Source organism: Lynx canadensis, chromosome B2 (assembly GCF_007474595.2).
Source record: "Lynx canadensis isolate LIC74 chromosome B2, mLynCan4.pri.v2, whole genome shotgun sequence".
In the NCBI taxonomy this organism is placed as follows: Eukaryota; Metazoa; Chordata; class Mammalia; order Carnivora; family Felidae; genus Lynx; species Lynx canadensis.
In genome coordinates, this window is record NC_044307.1 from 1,605,308 (window position 1) to 1,616,673 (window position 11,366).

The 11,366-nt window shown below is 45.7% G+C and overlaps 1 non-coding gene across 1 annotated transcript; it reads left to right on the forward strand.

Annotated features, from left to right (window-relative positions):
• The first annotated feature begins 2,790 nt into the window (after window positions 1-2,790).
• Window positions 2,791-2,863, forward strand: TRNAR-UCG. The gene has a single exon. It is a non-coding gene; the product is annotated as a tRNA-Arg (tRNA).
• Window positions 2,864-11,366: the final 8,503 nt, after the last annotated feature.

The window sequence follows — 11,366 nt, forward strand, 5'->3', positions numbered from 1 at the left end:
CCCCTTCCCCATTTAGCCCCTCCCCCCTCCCACAACCCCTCCCGGAACCCTCAGTTTGTTCTCCATATTTAGGAGTCTCTTCTGTTTTGTCCCCCTCCCTGTTTTATATTATTTTTGTTTCCTTTCCCTTATGTTCATCTGTTTTGTCTCTTAAAGTCCTCATATGAGTGAGGTCATATGATTTTTGTCTTTCTCTGGCTGACTAATTTCGCTTAGCATAATACCCTCCAGTTCCATCCACCTAGTTGCAAATGGCAAGATTTTATTCTTTTCTATTGCCGAGTAATACTCCATTGTATATATATATATACCACATCTAGTTTATCCATTCATCCATCGATGGACCTTTGGACTCTTTCCATACTTTGGCTATGTTGATAGTGCTGCTATAAACATGGGGGTTCATGTGTCCCTTCGAAACAGCACACCTGTATCCCTTGGATAAATCCCTAGTAGTGCAATTGCTGGGTCATAGGGTAGTTCTATTTTTAGTTTTTTGAGGAACCTCCATACTGTTTTCCAGAGTGGCTGCACCAGTTTGCATTCTCACCAGCAGTGCAAAAAAGATCCTCTCTCTCCGCATCCTCGCCAACATCTGTCGTTGCCTGAGTTGTTAATGTTAGCCAGTCTGACAGGTGTGAGGTGCTATCTCATTGTGGTTTTGATTTGTATTTCCCTGATGATGTATGATGTTGAGCATTTTTTCATGTGTCGGTTGGCCATCTGGATGTCTTCTTTGGAGAAGTGTCTATTCATGTCTTTTGCCCATTTCTTCACTGGATTATTTGTTTTTTGGGTGTTGAGTTTGATAGGTTCTTTATAGATTTTGGATACTAACCCTTTCTCTGATATGTCATTTGCAAATATCTCCTCCCATTCTGTCGGTTGCCTTTTAGTTTTGCTGGTTGTTTCCTTCGCTGTGCAGACGCTTTTTATTTTGATGAGGTCCCAATAGTTCATTTTTGCTTTTGTTTCCCTTGCCTCTGGAGACATGTTGAGTAAGAAGTGGCTGCAGCCAGGATCAAAGAGGTTTTTACATGTATGTTTGAGCACTTTCCCACATGCTTTTTATACTTCAATTAAAAAAGATGGGGCGCCTGGGTGGCGCAGTCGGTTAAGCGTCCGACTTCAGCCAGGTCACGATATCACGGTCCTGAGTTTGAGCCCCGCGTCAGGCTCTGGGCTGATGGCTTGGAGCCTGGAGCCTGTTTCCGATTCTGTGTCTCCCTCTCTCTCTGCCCCTCCCCCGTTCATGCTCTGTCTCTCTCTGTCCCAAAAATAAATAAAAACGTTGAAAAAAATTAAAAAAAAAAGAAAAGCCACTAATTAAGAAAGAATATTTCCATTTTATCTCTCTCTCTCACTCTGAAATAACCAGTATAATAATACTTGTGATAATCATTCTCTTGCTTTTATATACTACTACACATGTATCCATAAAAAAATAGATTATTTAGTATGTTTAGTTTGTAGTTTCTATACATGAAACCATGCTATATTTGTTTTTGGGTATTTCCTTATTACTGAAATATTATCATGTGACTATCTTGTTTTGTGTGGTATCTAGATTTTTCTTTGTTGCATGCAATTGCTTTTGTAAATTTTTATAGCTATCCGGAAAATGTGTTAAAATTCTTTTGCTAGTTATAATAGTTTATTTTTGTTTGTTTAGTTGATCTTTTACACAAGCACACAATCTGTTAAAAAAAAGGGGAGGGGAGAGACTTTGTTTCTTCCTTTCTAGTCATCACACCTTTTTAATTTACATGCTTTTTCTGTTTGTACTAAGGTGCACATAACTTTTTTCTTTTAATTTGTGGATGTGCTGAATCATAAAAACTTTTTTTAATGCTAGATTGACTTTCAATTTTTGGTATAAGCCCACGCTTGTCACAATTTTTAAGCACTGTTGGATCTAGTTTGCTTTTTTTTTTTTTTTTTCTTTAAGGGATATTTGCCTTTACATCCATGAATGAGATTCGCCGATGATTTTCCTTTCTCACCTGTCTCGGCCTGGCTTTGACATCAGGATGAAGTCGGTCGTATAAAATGAGATGGAAAGCTTCCCTCTGTGACTATGTAAGTGTTTGTGTCCAGTTGAAATTACTCTCCTTGGAATATTTTGTAGAACCTCCAGATGAAAATATCTGGGTTTGGGGTTTTCTCTGTGGGGAAAAATGGACTATTTATTCAGTTTGTTGAATGATGTGGGGCTATTCCGCTGTGTGGCTCCACACAGGACGGACGTTTCTCGGTCGTGCACGGTGTCTGGGACCTTCTGGGGCCTCGTACAAAGGTCGGGGAGGCTCTGGCGTCTCCATCCTGCACGGCTTCCAGGAGAGCGGGCCGAGGAGGCCCTGGATCCCGCCCTACCTGAGGCTGTCCCAGCGGGGTTGGGGCTGAGCTGAGCCGTCGCAGGAGGGGCTCTCTGTCCCACGCCTGGTGATTTTGCTTTACTCCCAGGGCGTCTCCCTTCTGACCTCTCAAGGTGACCTGGCAGCCTGTGGCCCTGGTCACAGAGGGACTTTCAGTCCTTTTCTCCCGTCTTTACAGTTGGAAGCAGCTGGCTGAGCTGCACGAGGGAGGTGCGGGGTCCGGGTGAAGGCAGAGGCGAGGAGGGAGTCACAGCTTGTCAGCAGGTGGATTATGCAGCGTTCGTGAATGTCAACCGCGCTGCCTCCGAACCGGGGTTAACCGAGAGGGCGCCATCACTTTAGAGAGCAACGCACGGACAAGCCAGAGTCTAGGTTCGCAACACTTGTTGCAGCTTTTGCGGCAAAGGGGCCGTGGGACCACGTGGCCTAATGGATAAGGCGTCTGACTTCGGATCAGAAGATTGAGGGTTCGAATCCCTTCGTGGTTGCTGTTCCCTTTTTCACTCTCGCATCTCTGTCCGACCCTCCAGTCGCTGGAAGGACATGCGACAGTGCGTCTCAGGTGCACAGTTGGGCGGGGAAGCGCGCGAGCGGCCCCCCCCCTCCCCCACCGTGCCGGGCAGGTGCACGGGGGCGGGGAAGCGCAGCGGGGCTCGGAGGCTGAGGAGCTCTGCTCTCCCGACCCTGTAGCACGGGTCCCTGTAGGTCACTTAGGTCCGTGACGACCGTCCTCCCCCTTCCCTTCCCGGTGGCGGGCGGCCGCGCTCAGTGACTTAAGAGCAGACGCACAGAAAACCCGTTATCTTGCGCGACTTGTCTCTTAAGTCAGTTTAAATGTTGCCTCTTCCGAAAGGAGGACCCCTCACACCTTAGATCCGAGGTGGTGACTCCCGCTGAGTCGGACTGACGCCCCCCTCCCCCCATGGCCGCCGGACCACCTGCAGATCTGCGCACCTGGGCTCGGCAGGTGCACCTGTCCCCGTGCCCTGGACCCAGCGCGGAGACCCCCGACCTGCAGGGGAGGGGAGCCCAGCGAACCGGGACCAACAGGGAGCAGCTACCGCGGAAGTGAAAAGAGTCTGGGCAAATACACCTGAGTATTTAGACGAAGCGGACGAAATGTTAGAACCGCATGACGTGTCAAGGGAGGTTCGAGAAGGAATATCAAAGGTGAGTATTCTGAAACGATGAAATATTTTGAATTAGTTGTCAAAAGTCCTACCTAGCAAATCCCGTGTCCCGAGGCTTACCGAGGACTGCTTTAAACTGTTCAAAGAAGAAATCAATCTGACCGGACATAGCCCTTCTGAGGCACAGCAGGGCCTGGGCCCCGGTCGCCTCGACCCTCCCCACACGGTCCCCGTCGGGGAAGAGAACTGCCCGCCTCCAGCACACCCTGCAGGAACGCGGACGCGGGTGTGGCCACAGGCTGGCCGACCCCGGACCAAAGCCGTCTGCACCCGGAGGGGCCAGTGCCGACCTCCCCCCTCTCCCCTCATTGTAACAGTAAATGTCACACCCGGGGTGGAGATCACAGCCAGGGCCCCCGCCTCCGCGCGCGCGCTCGCTCTTCACCCCTCTCCCGCCCACCTGTCCTGGGGTGAGCCCACCGTCCGTCCCGCCGCCTCCGGGATGGGGGGCAGCAGCCCCAACTCAGCCGAGCCCGACGCTCCTGGTGGGCCGCGCGGGTCAGCTCCTGCTGCGGGGCGAGCCCAGGGCCCGGGGAGGGGACACTTCCACAGTGTAGGGAAGGAGACCCACGATTACGTTTGCAGAAAGCCATAATGAGATTGTCTTCCAGGTAACGTACATTTTATTTTATTTAGTTAATGTACATCTTAAATGGCTTTATAAGGTATAGTTTGCTTAGAATCAACTGCATATATTTAAACATATGTATGAGTTTGACATAGGTATAGCTCAAGAAGCCATCACTACAATAAAGGTAATGAACACAGGCCACACCCCCAAGTGTCCATCAGTGCCCTTTTGTACTGTCCCCTCCCACACCCACTGCTTCCTGTCAGTATGTTTGTAGTTTTATGAAACATTATAACTTGTAGTTTATACAAGTTATACATTATAACTTGTAGTTATCCGGAATTTATGTAAATGAAATCCTACAATATGGGCTGTCTTTACTCTTTCACTCACATCATTATTTTGAGACTCATCCATGATGCTTGTATCAATAATTCACTTCTTTTTATTGCTGGATAGTATTCTGTTCTATGGACATACCACATCTGCCTGTTGGTGAATATCTCCAGCTACGAACAAAGCTGCTATGAACAGTTGTATGTAAGCCTTTGTGTGGATATAGTCTTTCAGTTTTCCTGAATAAATACCTAGCAGTCGAGTGGCTGGGCCATACGGTAGGTCCATATTTAACGTTTTAAAAGGAAACTGCCCGACCAAGGCTGGTATTACCTTCATACCTAACCTGATGGGGACATTATGAGAAAGGAAGACCATCAGTCAGTCTCCCTCTTGAACATAGATACAAATTATAATGAAAGTTAAGGAACTGAACACAGTCATATTTAAAATTGTAAGTGATTTTGGTCTTAAGTTTATACCAAGATTACAAGGTTAGTTTATCATTAAAAATCAGGGGCGCCTGGGTGGCGCAGTCGGTTAAGCGTCCGACTTCAGCCAGGTCACGATCTCCCGGTCCGTGAGTTCGAGCCCCGCGTCGGGCTCTGGGCTGATGTCTCAGAGCCTGAAGCCTGTTTCCGATTCTGTGTCTCCCTCTCTCTCTGCCCCTCCCCCGTTCATGCTCTGTCTCTCTCTGTCCCAAAAATAAATAAACGTTAAAAAAAAAAAAAAATTAAATCATTCCTGGGAATGCAAACTGGTACAGCCACTCTGGAAAACAGTATGGAGGTTCCTCAAAAAACTAAAAATAGAACTACCCTATGACCCAGCAATTGCACTACTAGGGATTTATCCAAGGGATACAGGTGTGCTGTTTCAAAGGGACACATGAACCCCCATGTTTACAGCAGCTCTATCAACAATAGCCAAAGTATGGAAAGAGCCCAAGTGTCCATCGATGGATAAATGGGTAAAGAAGATGTGGTATATATATACAATGCAGTATTACTCGGCAATAAAAGAATGAAACCTTGCCATTTGCAACTAGGTGGATGGAACTGGAGGGTATTATGCTAAGCGAAATTTGTCAGTCAGAGAAAGACAAATATCATATGACTTCACTCATTTGAGGACTTCAAGAGACAAAACAGATGAACATAAGGGAAGGGAAACAAAAATAATATAAAAACAGGGAGGGGGACAACACAGAAGAGACTCATAAATATGGAGAACAAACTGAGGGTTGCTGGAGGGGTTGTGGGAGGGGGGATGGGCTAAATGCGTAAGGAGCACTAAGGAATCTACTCTTGAAATCATTGTTTCACTATATGCTAACTAATTTGGATGTAAATTTTAAAAATCAGTCAATCGGGGCGCCTGGGTGGCGCAGTCGGTTAAGCGTCCGACTTCAGCCAGGTCACGATCTCGCGGTCCGTGAGTTCGAGCCCCGCGTCGGGCTCTGGGCTGATGGCTCGGAGTCTGGAGCCTGTTTCCGATTCTGTGTCTCCCTCTCTCTCTGCCCCTCCCCCGTTCATGCTCTGTCTCTCTCTGTCCCAAAAATAAATAAACGTTGAAAAAGAAAAAAAAAAAACCAGTCAATCAATCATTCCAATTTGCACATTAAGAATGAAATAACCCCCCTCCCCCCAAAAAAGAATGAAATAAACCCTGAGATCACCTCAATAGAGACAAAAAAAGTACTTGATAAAATTCAGCATTCAGTCATGATCAAAACTCCAAGCAGCCTAGCAATAGAAGGTAACTTCTCTAACCTAGCATCTTTGAGAAACTATAGTCAACATCACCTTAAATGTGAAATATCGAATGTATGTAGAATAATGAGAACATTCTGTTTGAGCTTGGTAACTAATCAAGGATACCAGCTATAATCATTTCTATTGAAGATTATGGATTTCTGTGTGCCTCATTCATCGCCTTGGGCAGTCATGCCCACACAAGGAATAAAAGGTTAAATGACTGGAAAGGAAGAAAGAAAAGTGTCATTATTCTCAGATGATGTGATGGTATATGAAGGTAAGTTGTTAGATTATATAGATCTATCACAATATAAAGGCTCGTAAGATCTAATCGATGTTAATGTACCGGGCCTGAATACACAAAGAGATTGACTGTAAGCGTATGTTACACACGATGATAAAACAGGGGGTTGGAGAATACAACCTTGCTCCCCTCACTTACAATAAGCCCTTTCCTTTTTACTCCACAGCAGCCTACGAATCCAATAGACAACTTTTATTGATTACAGTTTTCATTGTTTATTTTTTACCAGTTGGTGAAGGCTGCATTTAGGGGCTCTGAGAGAGTGATACAAGGCAAACCGGGAGCAGCTGACGTGGCTGAAACCCTCCTGCTCTGTGTGCCTGCTGGACCCAGTCCCTTCTGTCCCCCTGTCTCCTCTGGGCGCTTTCTGGAGCTGAAGTCCAGGTACAGCTGATTCTGGGCCCAGCTGGGGCTGGTGGGTAGGGAGGCTTTGAAGGCTTTTTTTGAAGACAGAAACCATTTCTCTCCCTAGAATTCTGAGCTCTTCTTGGGGCTTCTAATCTGAGAATAATCAGGCAAGGACACCAAATTGGGCCTCAAAAACCCCAGAGCCCCTCAGAACAGTCATGCAGAGATCTCCCTCTGCCATTGCCCACAGACGCTCCGGCCTTCAGTCCCACACCACTGCATGATGATAATTCCTGCCTCATGAGATGAAACATTAATATGTTGTTCCAAAGTACGCCCTGGGTTGTTTTAGACCAGTCTGGGAACACACAGAAGGGGACTTGACTGTCAGGAAAGAGGAAGTTTATATACTCACAGATCCCCGGAAACAGAAGCCGTGGCCTGTCACAAAGGGGAGAGGGGAAGCACAGGTCAGTCAAGAGGCAGAGAAGGGGGAGGGGGATGTGGGCTAGAGACTTTACTGTGGTCTCTGTGGGAAGGAGTGTGTGAGACAGGGAGACAGGCTTAAGCACTGGGCAGTTTGGATAAGTTTGGGGGCTGTCCCTGGCTATCTGGTGTCTGGCCCTGGGGTGATGAGGGCAGGATAGTGGGCCAGAGCATAAGGGCTCGATTAAGGCAAACGTTTGGAGCCTGGATTCTGGACTGGTTGGTTTGCACAGAAAAGGCATGGGGTTGTTTCCTACCTCTGGGAATTGATTAGCCCGCAGGGACAAGGACAGTCTTTCTCTAGGGTTGCCGAGGTCCCAAGATGTCAAAGCATCAGGAAATACAGAGAATTAAAAATACGATTAACACACATATATAAAGCACTGAGCATGAGGCATGACATTTGGCCTGTCCACAATAACTTATATTTATCATTTACATTATGTATTTTAAGCTCAGAGGGGATAAAGTGATGTGGATGCCACATCATGTGGTTAATAGCAATGGAAGGAACCCAATTTCTGTATTCCTGCTTTAGGGCTCTAACTATGTCATCCGGCCCCTCACCTGTTATTACAAGTTCCTAACCATCTATGACATTAACCTTTGCTCCCCTTGTAGAAATTATCTCTTGAGTGGTAAGGAAACTCTTTATGGGCCCGATTTCACTGTTCAGATGAAGTAGACTCTGCTTTCCCAGATCTCTGAAGCTCTGGTAAGCTTGTGAGTACCTTCAGAGCATGCCTCCTGCATGAGAAGAGCAAATAGTCCAGATCCTACAGAAAACATGGTAGGCTTACTTCAGAACTCCCAGCTGAAAGTATGACCTATCCCTATTGCAACCAGGTTAAGAGTAAAAAAAATTGAGGCTGAAAGAGCTTTGCCTACTCACAGGGCCTTAGCTGCCCTGGGCCAGTAGACCACCACTGGAACACTCAGATCCTAGAGTTCTCAGCCTCTCTTGACCCAGGTGTCCATTCTGGCTCACATCCTGGTGAAGACAGAGTCCATGGGGCCAGAAGGTGTTGTGGGAGTCTAGGCTTGGAAGATAGGAAGGGGAGAAGGCAGAGAAGGGGGAAATAAGGAAAGATGGAAGAAGAAGGGGGGTAAGAAGATGAGAGAAAGAAGCATGCAGGAAGAGAAGAACATCGACATTCACAAGCTGCCTTCCACGTGCCAGCCATCTTCAAATACATCACATTTAATCCTCACTAATCATCAGGGGGCTACTAGTGTGCCCATTAGATCAATATGGGAGTCAACACAGAGAGAAAATAAACAATATGTGTCAGTTGGTTTTCCTAAAAATCCCAAGTGTTCCAAAACCACTAATAATAATAATGATATCTAATGATAAAGACTTTTGGAAGGCGGGAAGAGAGTAATGCATGAAGGCAGAACACAGAGCTGGAGTCCAAGAGAAAGGGAGGGAAGAAAGGCGATGCGGGGAATTCAGGAGCACAGACCTCTGGGATCACGAGGCGTTCCGAAGCCAGCGTCACATAATTTCCCTGAGTGGGGCTTCTGGGTGGCTCTGTCTGTTAAGTATCTAACTTTTGATTTCAGCTCAGGTCATGATCCCACAGTCATGGGATTGAGCCCCCAAGTCAGGCTCTGCACTGAGTGTGGAGCCTGCTTAAGATTCTGTCTCCCTCTCCCTCTCTGCCCCTCCCCGACTCGCATGTGCGCACTCTCTCTCTAAGATAAAATTTTTAATGCCCCTGAGGTAGGGGTGATCTCATGTAGACCTCAGCCTCTTCGAGGAAGAAACCATTTATTAACTAAACCAAGATTGGTGTATTTTAAATTCCACACACCCCTCCTGTTATTCGGGATAAAAATGAACAATTCAGTAGTCTCTGCCGTGAGAAGCTTGATGTCAAGGATGTCAACAAGCAGAAGTCCTGCCTTTGAAGCTCTGATCCTGCCGTGATGGCCCCACAGACTGGCTGTGGTGTGTGTGTGGACATGCTTGGTAAAAAGCTTCCAGCAGAAAGGAACCGGGGAGAGAGAAACCCACCGTAGCAGGAAAGTGGTACATTATTACCTTGGACTGAAGAAAACAATGCCATTTAACACCCATTGGCTTCGGTCTTCTCCAACAAGGAAAAATCGTATTATTTTTTAAAATATTAACTCATTTTATCATCACACAATCTTTTTTTTTTAATTTCTTTAGTAATCTTTATGCCCAATGTGGGGTTCAAACAACCCCCAGATCCGGAGTCACATGTTGTACAAAGTGAGCCGGCTGGGAGCCCCAGAAAAATTATATTTAAAGTGGGAAAAGAAAAGGATTCAAGAGGAATATGAGGCTAAATTGTGAACGAATGCTAGGGAACCTTTTTTTACCTACTTGTAGTTTTTAAGGCTATACACCCACTGAAATAGTATCTCAGGATATTAAAAACACCATTAATCCGCTGTAATTCTGTAAGTATTATCTACAAGAAGTCCTAGAGGTATTAAAATATCCTGAATTTATAAAGAGGCTAAATGAAACTTTGAAGTCTAAAAGGCAACCTTAATGTAGAGATTCCGTGGCTTTGTACACTTATTTTTTTTTTTAGCAGGACACACTGTGAAGGCCTGTGGAGTGTGGTAATCACTGAGGAAGGGCTTAGGTTTACAAAGGACGACCCATAAGACAACGTAAGTCAAGCCCAAGTAGAATCCTAGCTCTGGGGTCTAGGCTCTCTGTGGACGTTTCTTGCTACATTTGAACTGATTTGGTGGAACATATAATAAGTGTCCTGGTTACATTTGCATGTGATTTCTAACTATCAGTTGATCAGTTATGATCACAGATCAACTTGACATCCCCAATTGCTATTGACCAGAGGGTGCATTAAACTTGGGAGAAATCAATTGCCCAGCACAATATTGGAGATTAACAGCACCTCATAAAAACAAGGTTCATGCGTTTTAGTTGACCATAAGCTACACTTTTTTTAAGCTACACTTATTTTTTTTTTAATTTTTTTTTTCTACGTTTATTTATTTTTGGGACAGAGAGAGACAGAGCATGAACAGGGGAGGGGCAGAGAGAGAGGGAGGCACAGAATCGGAAACAGGCTCCAGGCTCTGAGCCATCAGCCCAGAGCCCGACGCGGGGCTCGAACTCACGGACCGCGAGATCGTGACCTGGCTGAAGTCGGACGCTTAACCGACTGCGCCACCCAGGCGCCCCTAAGCTACACTTATTTTTTAAGTAATGCCAAAAATAAAAGCAACTTTGACAAATAATGCATTTCCAGAGTACTTAAGGAATTCCTACAAATAATAAACAAACCAGAAAAACCCAGGAAAAAAATGGGGAAAACTATTGAGTAGTCACTTCCCCGCAAAGAAAGATGTCTGAAAGATCAGGAAACATATGAAAAGGTGACAGACTTCAAGTCAGCAGAAAAGTGGAAATTAAAACTTCAATAAGATACTACTGAATGGAAGACATTTAAAAAGAGTGAAAATATTAAGTGTTTGCAAGTATACAGAACACCTGTGACTCTCCTATAATCGTGGACTGTGTCCCCCCAAATTCTTATGCTGAAGCCCTAACCCCCAATATGATGGTATTAGAAGGTGGTGCCCTTGGGATGTTGTTGAGATTATAGCATGAAGGCGGAGCTGTCCCATGATGGGATGGGAGCCTTTATGAACAGAGGAAGAAACACCAGAGTTCCCTCGCCGCCGTGTGGGGACGTACCAAGAAGACAGACACCTGCCAGCTAAGAAGACAGCCCTGCCCACGCTGACATCCTGATCATGGACATCCCAGCCTCCAGAACTGTGAGGAATAAACATCTTAGTCAAGTTGATTAAGACACCTACCTTGTTAGGGTATGTTAACACACGTAACAGAGGCATAGTCCTATAATCAGAGGGCTGGTGCTAGAATTCTTTCTCTTGCACTGTTCTTCCTAAAATGTTATAATTAAAATCAGAGTGTTCTAAGGTACTGGAGGCAAATAAATGTACGAAAATCAATTGTATCCGTAT